Source organism: Orcinus orca, chromosome 8 (genome assembly GCF_937001465.1).
Source record: "Orcinus orca chromosome 8, mOrcOrc1.1, whole genome shotgun sequence".
Classification (NCBI taxonomy): domain Eukaryota; kingdom Metazoa; phylum Chordata; class Mammalia; order Artiodactyla; family Delphinidae; genus Orcinus; species Orcinus orca.
This window is the reverse complement of record NC_064566.1, coordinates 90,548,878-90,562,286: the sequence shown is the minus strand read 5'-3', so window position 1 is coordinate 90,562,286 and position 13,409 is coordinate 90,548,878. Positions and strand designations below refer to the sequence as shown.

The following is a 13,409-nucleotide window of genomic DNA, read 5'->3' as shown; positions in this document are numbered from 1 at the left end:
ACTTTGGGGTTATTTCCAATTTGGGGCCACTGTAAACAATTCTCTGCAAATATTCCTATAGGTGTTTCCTGGTGCACATGAGCAGGCATTTTTCTACAGCAGGGCAGTCTGCTACTCCTAGGGTGCTCTAAGACCTTTTCAGGGGTTCATGAGGTCAAAACTTTTTATAAGACGTGATTTGCTTTTTCTCACTGAGTTTACATTTGCACCAATAGTACAAAAGCAATGGTGGTAAAACTACTTAACATGAATCAAGGTAGTGGCACTATACTGCACTAGTGGTCATTGTATTATTCATCACAAGGTACCACAGTTGAAAAAAAAAGCCAGTTCCCTTTAAGAATGCCCTGTATAAGTAGGAAAAATTACTAATTGTATTAAACCTTGATTCTTGAGTAAATATCTTTTTAATATTCTGTGTAGCATTGAAAAAATATCAAGTATATAGGAAATATTTAAGAAGGGCAAAACTTCTACAAGGAAAACTCTGTAACTTCATAGAAGGACATTGAATAAGACAAATAGATGGAGAAATATACCACATTCATTAGAAGGCTCAATATTGGAAAGATGTTAATTCTCCCAAAGCTTATTCAAAGATTCAATGCACAGAGATTGCTGACATTGTTTTACATTTTTGCAAAACTCTTTAACATCTGGCTTGATGGAAGATAGCAGGATTCCTAGGTACTTGATATTTTTTGATGCTGTAATAAAAAGGATCTTTCACAAATTATCTCTTAGTGGCTGATACACAAGAATATCATTGTTTAAAAAAAATATTAGCTTTGTACCCAGCTAATGTACTAAAGTTTCTTTTTTTTATTAGTAATTAATTAATTAATTTATTTTTGGCTGTGTTGGGTCTTCATTTCTGTGAGAGGGCTTTCTCTAGTTGTGGCAAGCAGGGGCCACTCTTCATCGCGGTGCACGGGCCTCTTACTATCGTGGCCTCTCGTGTTGCAGAGCACAGGCTCCAGATGCGCAGGCTCAGTAGTTGTGGCTCACGGGCCTAGTTGCTCCGTGGCATGTGCGATCTTCCCAGACCAGGGTTCGAACCCGTGTCCCCTGCATTGGCAGGCAGATTCTCAACCAATGTGCCACCAGGGAAGCCCTAAAGTTTCTTATTAATGCTAATAGTTTAATTGTAGATTTTTCCAGATTTTTCTAGGTACACAATAATTTCACCAGTGAACTGTGGCAGTCTTATTTCTTCATTTATGATCTTTGTACCTTGCATTTATTTTTCTTACCTTAATGCACTGGGGAGGATCTCTACTACAATGTCAGACTGCAATTATTATATCAGGCATCATTTCCTTTTTTGTCATTTTATAGATATTCTCTACCACATCAGGAAGGATGTCCTGTTCAGAGAGTCCTGAGCTGCACCACTGCCACCATCATCTTAGTTACTATCACACTCCGGAGGAGCCACAGCTGCTACAGCTGGACCCAGTCACCATCACCACACCCACGAGCAGCCAGGCGAGACCCAGCACCGCACAGTCTGGCTCTCAGTGATGCCCATACCAAACCCCGCACCTGGAGCAGTGGGTGAAGGGAGCAGTGGCCCCAGCAGCCTCATCTAGGAGGCACCGAGAAAGTCATCACAATGAGGGTTTTGGGAAAAGTAAAAAAAGCTCAATATAAGAAACAGATATGGTTTCATCAACAGGAAGATGTTTTTGCACACCAGAATGCCAGAAAGGAAATCCCAGGAATTACCTTTGCAGTGTAAGATGTGGAGAGACTGGAGTTTGATGTTGTTGAAGGGGAAAAGGATGCAGAAGCAGCAGATGTTACAGGTCCTGGTGGAGTTCCAGAGCAAGGCAGCAGCAGAGCATGAACAGTGCTTATAGACCCTACGCGTGTGGTAGGGGTCCGCCACATGATTACCAGCAGAATTTTCAGAAGAGTGAGAGTGGAAAGAAAGGGATTGAAGAGGGCTCCAGAAGGCCGGGCCCAGCAGCACCATCCCTACCACAGGCACCCTACAGAGACCCTATGGGCACCCCACACAGTAGCCCTGTGCAGGGAGAAGGGAGGAGGGTGCTGAGAACTAGAGTGTAGGAGAACAAGGTAGACCCGTGAGACAACACGTATCAGGTTATTGACGGTGATTCTGCAGGGGCTCTTCTCGCAGAAGACAGCCTACAGAGGATAGCAATGAAGAAGATAAAGGAAATCAAGAAGAGGAGATCCCAGGTCAGCAGACACCTCAGCATCTATTCCACAGAAGACGCCCAGAAAACCCACTACCGCAAGGTGGCAAAGAGCCAAAAGCAGCTGAGAGTTTGACTGCTCCTGAGGCCAAGCAGGCCATGGCTGAGTAAATGGGGCTTACCATCTCTACCATTATCAGATTTAGTCATCCGAGGAGAGGAAATGAGTATGAAGTTCCAGCAATAAGAATGAACGAAAATGGGAGAAGACCGTAAGTGCTTGCTCTTTGCCTGTTGACTGGGTAGCTAGAACCATCTGCAATATCTGTGCAGCTTATGGCTTTTCTCATGTTTATCTAAAGATGTCTCTTTCTGGTTAATGACAAATGTGGGTTTTTTTAAAGCCTGTTTTTTCTCAGTATATCTTTAGAGGTTTTAAAATTGTTTTATATCTGGTCAAGTTGAGATTTTTAAGAACTCATTTTAATCTTTTTTTAATTTACTTTTTAAAATTGAAGTATAGCTGATTTACAATGTTGTGGTAGTTTCTGGTGTATGGCAAAGTCATTCAGATATATATAGATATGTGTGTGTATATATGTGTGTGTGTACATATATATATATATTCTTTTCCATTATAGTTTATTACAAGATATTGAATAGAGTTCCCTGAGCTATACAGTAGGACCTTGTTTTTTTTCTATTTTATAAATATATAGTACTGTGTAGTACATATAGTACATATATATGTACTATATATATATATATTTTTTCTATTTTATAAATATATAGTACTGTGTATCTGCTAATCTCAAACTCCTAATGTACACCCCCCCTTTCTTCTTTGGTAACCCTAAGTTTGTTTTCTATGTCTGTGAGTCTGTTTCTGTTTTGTAAATAAGTTCATTTATATCATATTTTAGATTCCACATATAAGTGATATTATATTATATTTTTCTTTCACGATCTGATTTACTTCACTTAGAAGGACAATCTCTAGGTCCATCCATGTTGCTGCAAATGGCATTATTTCATTCTTTTTTATAGCTGGGTAGTATTCCATTGTATAAATATACCACATCTTCTTTATCCATTCATCTGTTGACGGACATTTAGGTTCCTACCATGTCTTGGCTATTGTAAATAGTGCTGCTGTGAACATTGGGATGCATGTATCTTTTTGAATTTTAGTTTTCTCTGGATATGTTATATATATAATATAACTCAGTTTTAAATTGTAATAAATGTTTGATTCTTATTTTTTTCCAAAAATGTCAATAAACTGAAAGCACCTGTTAAATAGTAAATAGTAATAGTAATACTAATAGTAATTAGTATTAGTAATACTAATAGTTAAATAGTAATAATAATAATAAAAAGAAAGCACCCTTTCTATTTCTATTCAGCTAAGTGATTCTTCCTTAAAATTATAAATGAATGTTGCATTTTATCAAAAGATTTTCCCACATCAATTGGGATAATCATATATATTTTTTCCTTATCCTATTAATAAGGTAAATTATCTTGACTGATTTTTCTAATGTTGAATCAGCTTTGCATTTTATCCAACTTACTCATGTTTTATATCCTCCTATAAATGGTTGGATTTTCTTTCTAAAATTTTTTTGAAAATGATTGCATCTATGTTCAAGAGTGAAATTTGCTTATAATTTTCAATTCTTTTAATATTTCTGCCAGGTTTGGTATCCAGGTTATGCTTAAGTTGGAATGTGTTTACTTATTTTTTAATTTCTCATGATTGTATAAAGATTCAAGTATTTCTTTCATAAATTGCTGGGAGACTCACTGGTGAAACCATCTGGACTTGGAGTTTTATACTCAGAAATATATTTTTTTACTACTAATTCAATTTCTTTAAGGCTTACATAGAATTTTTCAGCTTTACTCTATAATTTAATTGAACTTTATTGATGGAAATGTTCATTGCTTTCAGTTTTCACTATTACAAAGGATGCTGCAATGAACACATTTATACAAGTATTTTGCAAGTTTGTGCATCTTTACATTTTAAACATCTTTATAAGATACATTTTAAACATCTTTATAAGATAAATGTTTATAAGGGGAGTTGCTGGGTCACAAAGTATGAACATTTTTAGTTGTCTTGGTCTTGACATCAGGCCATTTCTTTCCTGAAGAAACAGCACTGGAGAGAGAAATGCCCTCTGTATTAGTTATTTATGGTGAGTAACAAATGACTCCAAAACTTGATGGTTTAAAACAATAATAGACAATTATTATCCTCACAGTTTCTGTGACTCAGAAGTTGTCAGTGGCTTAGCTGAGTGGTTCTCACTTGGGCTGTCTCATGAGATGGTCATCAAGATGTCAGCCAGGACTGCAACATTTGAAGGCTTGTCTGAGGCTGGAGCAATATTTTCAAGATGGCTCACTCATGTAGCTGACAAGTTGGTGTCAGTCCTTAACAGGTGGCCTCAGTTTCTTCCCCAATGTGGGCTCTCCACACCCTGCTTGAGTATCATCACAACATGGCAGTGGAGTTCCCCAGAACAAGCTATCTGAGAGAGAGAGAGAGAGAGAAAGAGAGAAGCAGCAGTGGCTTTTGAAAGAACTTTGGAAATCACACACCATTACTTCTGCCGTACTCTATTCCTTAGAAAAGCATCACTGACTCTGGCCCACATTGAAGGTATGGGGAGTTAGACTCCACCCTTTGAAGGAACAAGTGTCAAAGAAGTTGCAAGTGTATTTTAAAACCATCACAATCTCTCTGTAAGCCTAGTTTAAGTAGGTTTATCTCCTTGCATGAACCTTCAAAAATGTGTTTCTAAGGACAATTTCTCAGCCCATTGACGTCACTGAAGCAAATGGCAACAGCTGCTGAGAGTGTGGAATTGGAGCTACAAGAAGTCAAGCACCAGCTGCCCTTAATGTCCAGTGTCCTTAGTGTCCTGGCTATGATCCAGCCTCAAGATTTATGTCTTAATTATGTAAATAGAGCAATTATGCCATCAGAGGCTCTGGTAAGCTAATTACTAAACAAGAAATCAATGCTGCTGAAGTCAAGACTAATGAATCCCAAGGCACCCAACACCCTGACTGTAATTGCAATATTGAGGACCTTATTTCAATCGACTGTACCAGAGAGCTTGGAGGGAAGAGGGCTGTTCTCGCCATGATTGATTCATTGAGACCCTATCCAAGATGCCTTTTCTCATGGATGCTGGGGGACTGTAAACAACCCCTGGCCACCCTCTCCCATCCCATGGCCACCTCTACACATACCCAGTCAGCCTGTAATAGCTCAGACTCTGGGAAGTGACCATACAGTTTATTATGGTCAGTGCCAGTAGGCAGGGAGGGGCTCTGACCAGAGCATCAGCTCAGTTGGACTTGACTTTTACATTTGGAGAATTGAAGCAGGGTGAGAGGGTTTCACTGGGACCCGCTTCTCCCCAACTCTCTGCTTTGCATGAGATGTCTGATTACCCCCTGACAATGGACAAGACTGGACAGAGAGGTCTCCTGACCCTAAAGGTTCCTGGAGGCATAAGAGTGCCTACTCTCTTCATTGTCCAACATTTGTCCACTCCAACTCTCACATCACAGGGCTCTGAGCTCTGTCTCTCTTGCTTTATGTGACAATTTTCCAAATTGCCTTGTCTCACCCTTAGCTTTTACCCAGTGCTGCTACAAGGAATAGTCATGTGCAATCTGGTTCTGCAGTTATTATAAAAATACTGTTGAGGACCATGAGTTGTACACCTACAACAAGATGATTTGCGGGGGAGGGTGTCGTCTGCTGTCCCAGAATTGTGGCCAATCTCCAAACCAAAGCAGTTGACAAGAAGCACTGAGGAGCTCTGCATTCTAAAAAGTGTTGCCCAGGAGCAGAACCCATGCATCCTGGCAATGACAAGGTGGTTTGAAAACAGGTTGCAGAATTGGCCTGCCACTTTCAATCCACACCCAATCCTGGCCTTTATTCTTCCACCCTGGTTTATATGAAAAGAGGATCAGGGAATGTGGGGAGATGGCATCAGACCTGCCAACCTTACAGCATTCGTGATGAGGGGAGATTCCCTTTTCTTCCCATGGGAAGACATATGTGATCACAGAGACAACTGGCTACTTCTGGTCTACAGGTTTTTGTGAGGGGCCTGTGGAGGTGGCCTATGCCAGCAGAGGGACAGGGGACTGCAGAAGGCCTGGGAAGGAAGAACTGGAGGAACCCACATCCCCTCGTCCTTGGAGAACACAAAAGAAGTCCACAGCCTTTCCTGTTGTCCCACCTGCAGGAGCATGGAATGAGAAGGGTCAGGAGCTGTGGGCTGCCCAGGCAGTTGCTGTGACAAGTGAGGAGAACCTCCATCCAGAGAAGGTTGGGGACCATAACCCGGACTGAAGGAGGACTTTGCCCCCTTCACTCTGAGTGAGCTGTCATATGAGAGGAGATCCAGGTTGAGTTGAGCGTTGCTCCAAAACACCACTCCACCTTCAATGTAGAATCTACTAGCCTCACATGGGATCAGACTGAACCAGGCCAAGATTGGAGATGCCTCTTCACCACCACTGGTCCTCAGTCATGCTGAGAAGCTTCCTGCTTCCCCATCCCTCCTTCCTGTCCCTAAGCCTAGAGAGTAAGACCCAGGAGAAGGTGGAGGAGGAGCAGAGGGGAAAGAAGAGACCACACTGCTCCTTCTTCTGGGTCCCTAAGGCCAAAATCTTTCTGGGTTTTGACAAAGAGGAAGAGCTTTGAATCAGATACAAACTGGGAGTTTTAACCTGGACTGAGTTTTTAATAACTGAAAACGACAGGAACATTCACTTTCTGCCCAAAATATCATTAAGTGATGAGGAAAAGGAATTCAACAGAACACAGCAGAAAGCAGTGACTGGAAAACATTAACTTTCACATTTATACCCCACTGAGTTGAGACTCTTCAGTAACCCACTGCACATCATTCCAGTCAGTGCTCCCTAAATAAAGCCCTGTGGAGGGAAATGAGTTTCAGAAATTTTTGCAAGGCTATCCAGGACATGAAGAAATGAACACATTCACACACTATGGGAGTTAAGATAAACTGGGGAGGTCTTTTGGGGGGATGATTTGGAAATATGTGTCATAAGCCTTAAAAAATTGCATATCTTTGACCCAGCAGTTTTATTCTTTGGAATATATTTATGTATTCAACAGATTTTTATGAAGTACCAAATTTGTGCTGGACACTGTTCCGGTACGTTGGACAAGATGGACGTGATCACTATCCTTACAGACCTTACAGTTCACTGAAGGGGAGACAGAGAAACAGGATGTTACAATACAGCATCAATCATGCTCTAGCAGAATGAAGGGCAGGTGATGGTGGCCACCATGGGAGGGATATCCATCTGTGATGATAATGGTGATGGCAGAGTGTCAGGGAGGTTCATCTGAGGAAGTGATGTGTGAAAGATGAATAGGGTGAGCTAGGCATAGGATCCCAGGTGAAGAAAGAATGTTCTAGGCAGGAAGGGTATGTACAAGATCGCAGAGGCAGAGAGAGCATAGCATAGTTCAGGCGCCCAAGGAAGTTTGGTTTGGCCAGAGAAGCAAGAGTGAGAGGATGAAAATGTGGAGGATGGAAAGGGAGGCAAGGGACCCTAAGGAAATAATTGAGGGTGCATGCAAAAGCTCACCAAAGCATGCGATGCTTATTATAGCTGAAGCTTGGAGACAACTTAGATGTCAATTAATAGGTTCCCAGTAACACCAGTACAACAGAACACTGCACAGCTACAAAAGAGGCTGTGGAAGAATATTTATTGACACAGAAAGATGTTCAATGTTATATTGTCAAATAAAAAATCAGGATATAAGACTGTATGTATAGTATGGTCTTATTTTTATGTTTAAAATTATACAAAGATCCTGGAGAAAATATATTAGTTATTAACACTTATCTCTGGGTGCTGGGATTGTGGGTAAATTCCATTCCTTCCTTTCTGCTCAACTGTAGTTTCTACAGTAGTTTATCTGTATACAAGTATTGCTTGGGTAATAAGGAAGTGAAAGTTATAAGACACAAAATCACTGAAATGTAAGCTGAAAAAATTTGATGCCAGGAAAATCTTGAGCTTCCTGTTAAGTGTGAAGAAATTATTCTAAGTTGAGAAGGGGAAGTCGTATAAAAGGCAACTGACATGGAATATCAATTTTAACACTTATGGGCTTCAACTGACTCTGCAAGGGCATTCAGACTGTCCCCCTCCATGCGTGCTGCCACTCCCAGCTTCATGCAGCACTGCCTGACCCCAGGACATCACCAATTCTGGTACCACTTCCTTCCTGGTCCTTGTATAACAAAGCTACATTCTGTAGTTTCATCTCAGAGGCTTCTTTTAATTTTTTTGGACAGCTTTGTTGAGGTATAATTTATATACCAAAAAACCCCACACATATTTAATGTATATAATTTGATGAGTTTGGACTTATGCATATACCTGGGAAACCAGCTACCTCAATCAAGGTAATAGACAAATGTATCACCTCCAAAAGTTTCCTCGTGCCTCTTTGTGGTTTGTGTGTGTGCCTGTGCGTTAATAACACTTAACATGGAATCTACCTTCTTAACCAAATTTTAAGTGCACAGTGAAGTATTTTTAAATATAGACACTATGTTGTACAGCGAATCTCTAGAACTTATTGATATTGCATAACTGAAACTTTATACCCATTGAAAGATTTGCAAGCAGATAAAGTCTATTTAAGTCCTATGAATTCCAGTGAGTCATACAGCTTTGTCTAAGAAATAGGCATCTTCTGCTGATCCTACCAGGGGGGCCCACTTTGGTACTTGCACACACATCTAGCACAATGAATATATATCAGTGTCCTATGGAGGCGTGTACAATTGAGCATAGATGAGCTTGTGGTGTGCTTTCTCCGCTTGGATAACAATTCTTGTGTTAGTTATCATGATTCCTTTTTGCCCTAATGCCTGTAGTCAGAAACCATTTGATGCTCAATTATTAGGGTGAAAGAGGAGCTCTTTAGAGTCAGGACTTTGAGTTCATTCTGATCCTTGGATGTGGCCCTGCTCCAGCCATGTGGTCCCTCTGCCTCAAGCTGACCAGTCTCCTCACTGTCCCTTGAAAGAATGTTTTCCCCTTCCTTATTCCTGTGTTCATGCTGGTCCTCTCACCAAGAATTCTCTGCACCTCTCACGGTCTAACCAAATGCTACTGATCTGTCACAGTCTAGCTCAAGTCTCAGCTGTGAGACAGCCTGCCCGATGCTACAATTTACGTGTGTCTGGAGTCTACGTGCTTCATGGAAAGAGTGTAGATTTTGCCACTGGAAACCCTAAGTTCCAATTGCGACTTCACTACTTCCTAGTTGAGTGATCTTGGGAAATTGACTTAACATTTGAGAAATTTTCTCCGTGACATTTTTTTTCACAGAGATGATGTGAGAATTACAACATAACATAATTTTTAAGTCCCTTAAATTACCAAACACTACATGTATTCAACAAGCATTTATTAAGCACCAATTGTGCAACCAACATTAAACTAAACATTATGCAAATGCTAGTTTTGTTATAACACTCAGTAATCAATAATAGTGTTCCAGGGAATCCAGCAAATAACATTCTGCTTTGTGCTTCTCATGTTTCACCTGTGAATACATTACCTCTTTTGTATTTTGTAGTTTAACTATTTTGTGTTATGAAACAGTTATGAAATTCCTACTGTGAGCCTAGTGGGGATAAAATGGTGAACAAGAACTTGCCCTCCTGCAGCGGCATGAGTACAAGGAGGAACTTTTGAAGGCTCTAAGGAAGGCAGTGATTTAATGGGATTTGTGTCTTCAAAAATATCATTTTTTTCTACTTTAGTTGGAACTTTCTTCCCTTCTTTGCCTGGCTAAGTCCTCCCTTTCTTTATTTCTCAAATTTGATGTCCCCTACTCCAAGGATACTTCTCTGACCTCCCATCCTGTGTTTGTGCCCTCCCATGTGCACTCCTTTTTTTTTAATTAAATTGAAGTATAGTTGATTTACAATGTTGTGTTAATTACTGTTGTAGAGCAAAGTGGTTCAGTTTTATATATATATATATATATATATATATATACACACACACACACATATATATATATACACATTCTTTTTTAAATATTCTTTTCCATTATGGTTTATCATAGAATGTTGAATATAGTTCTCTGTGTTATAAAGTAGGACCTTGTTTATCCATTCTATATATAAAAGTTTACATCTGCTAACCCCAACCTCCCACTCCATCCCTCCCCCAACCCCCTCCCCCTTGGCAACCACCAATCTGTTCTTTATGTCCCTGATTCTGTTTCATAGATAGGTTCATTTGTGTCATATTTTAGATCCCACATATAAGTGATATCATATGGTATTTGTCTTTCTCTTTCTGACTTACTTTACTTAGTATGATAATCTCTAGTTGCATCCATGTTGCTGCAAATGGCATTATTTCATTCTTTTTTTATGGCTGAGTAGTATTCCATTGTATAAATGTACCACATATTCTTTATCAAGTCATCTGTCAATGGACATTTAGGTTGCTTCCGTGTCTTGGCTATTGTGAATAGTGCTGCTATGAATTTAGGAGTGCATGTACCTTTTTGAATTTTGGTTTTGTCCAGATATATGTCCAGGAGTGAAATTGCTGAATCATATGGTAATTCTATTTTTAGTTTTCTGAGGAAACTCCATACTGTTTTCCACAGTGGCTGCACCAACTTACACTCCCACCAAGAGTGTAGGAGGGTTCCCTTTTCTCCACACCCTTTCCAGCATTTGTTATTTGTCGATGTTTTAGTAATGGCCATTCTGACTGGTGTGAGGTGATACCTCACTGCAGTTTTGATTTGACACGTGCACTCTTTGTCTCAGTACCGCTCTCAGCACGCTAGCTTGTAATTGTCTGATTGCCTGTCTAGGTGCCCCTGGGCCATGAGCTCCATGGGCTGACAGAACTCTTGCTTATCTTTTCATATTTGCATCCTCAGTGTCCAGCCAGAGCACAGTGTAGGTGCTCAGTAAACACTGCTGAAAAAATAGTGACCCTGGCAAGAGCAGTTTCAGGGAAGTAGTGGAGCAAAGCCAGACAACAGTAAGATGAAGCAAGAATGAGGCACAATGAGAAGAGACACTTCTTCCTAGAATCTTACTTGAGAAGAGTATGGGTGAGCAGGGCAATAGCTAGAAGAGGACAAGCGGGGATGCAGGGTTTGCTTTGTAAGATGGAAGAGACGTAGACATATTTAAATACTGATGGGGACTATCTGGAAGGAAAGAAGGAGACTAAGATATCGGAGGCTGTATTAGTCCATACTAATAATGCAATAATGCTGCGGAGTAAGCGAGCCCCAGCTCCAGTGGCTTATGGTAAGAATAAACATTTATTTGACTCACTCATGTGTCTGCAGGGTGGCTCTGCACTGTGTTGCAGGTCTGCATATCTAGGGCTCTTCCATGTGCCTTCCATCCTTGGGCCAGTGAGCTAGCCGAGCATGTTTTTCTCATCATGTTGTCAGAGGCTGAAGAGAGAGGATCAGAAACAAGCAAGGCTCTTAAGGCCTTGGTTCAGAGCAGACACACTATCACTTCTGCCCACATTCCACTGTGCAAAACCGGTCACGTGGCAGTCTCAATGTGAACATCAATCAGGCAGGGAAAAGTGCTTTGCCTACAGGGGACCATAGCAAAGATGGGAAGAAAGAATTGTGAGCTAAGAATAGAGAGGTTTGCATGCCAGAGAGAGAGAGAGAGAGAGAGAGAGGGAGGAAATATGGAGCCAGTTGATGAGGTGGGTTACTTGAGGATTGAGAATGGCAAGAGAATAAAATATTGGCAATAGAGTAGCTCAACTAATAAACCATGTGGTCCAGGCTAGACAGAGAAGAATGGAAAGAAAGTGGAGGCTGACAGGGTGAGTAAGTGTAGGGAACAAGAGGTGCTGGTGAGGCTGGGGCTGAGATGGGTCCAAGTGCCTGAACTGGAGATGGTAAGATAAGAGGTTGAAGGCAGACAGGGAGGCGTTTGGATCTGAACTTTTTGCAGTGGCACAATCCAAGCTGCTGACCAGACTCAGGCTGTAGCTGTAAACAGTTGAACTTGAGAGGAGGTGAAGGTAGTCAGGGCTAAGGCCATCGAGGCACTGGGCGACCCAGGGCTTGGATGCGTGGTTCACGCAGATGAGGAAATCCCCAGGGTTCCAGCAGGGCTGGGTTGTAGGAGACTGTCAGGGAGGTTGTCTCCAGGGGACCTGGAGAAGAGAGGGATGGAGTGAGGGAGGGACCCGGGCCTTACTTTACGTGGACGTAGAGGCGAAATTTGTGAAAGCTGCATTAGGGAGCCTGAGGATGTCATCTCTGGCTCCTGATGGAGACATTTGTGGGTTGTGGAAGAAAGAGCAATTCCTAATCGATAAGCCTGCAGGGAAAACAAAATTTGGAGGAAAAAGCCAAGTTTCAGTTAAGCTAGAAAGAGAAGAGCCATTCAGTTGAAGAGTCTGAGGGAACAGGAAATTCTGTTTACTGAAAAGTTGGTTCTATGGGAAACCATGGGATCTGGCATTGTGGTGGAGGAAGCCCTAGGCAGTGGAAGAGGAGAGATACATTGGAGGAAGGAGCGTGGATGTGAGGCATGGCTGGGTCAGTGGGGGAAAGAAGGTCCCAGGTATTTCTGGAAAGGGGAAATCTAAAGCCAGAAGAGTTAGTTCCTGGGACTCTCATCATGTGGGGAAAACAACAGATGTCCTTAGACGATGAGGCAGCCCTAACTCACTAGAAAAGAACCAGACCCTTAAGAAACGCTTAACAGAATGAATACATGTCTAAAGACAATACTGGATCCATGAGCCACGTTCTCCTCTACTGGAAAAGGCGATGGCTCTGATCTTGTCCAGAGCAGGGAAAAGTCAGCAGCCTGCTGTGCTGCAGTAACCTGACCCCTATTGCGTCCAAACCTGGGAATCACCTGTCCAGAAATTTCAAAACCTTTGACTATGGGTTTTTGATTTCTCATGAACTTTTATGGGATTTACCTTGGCAATTAAATTACGTATGTTATTTATCAGGACATCTTCTCCAATTAAGATGATAATGAGCTTCCATGTTCTACCAGATATTTATCAGCCTCTCTATGAAAAAGAGCTTAATGACACACTCAAGACAGGTAATCACGTTAAGGAGGGGTAGCCCCTGGGGAGGATTTGAGATGTCTAACAATAGAGTGGAGAGTA

The 13,409-nt window shown here is 41.4% G+C and overlaps 1 pseudogene; it reads left to right on the top strand.

Annotated features, from left to right (window-relative positions):
• Positions 1-1,615: 1,615 nt before the first annotated feature.
• Positions 1,616-2,336, top strand: LOC117202642 (Y-box-binding protein 1-like; annotated as a pseudogene).
• The last annotated feature ends 11,073 nt before the right edge of the window (positions 2,337-13,409 follow it).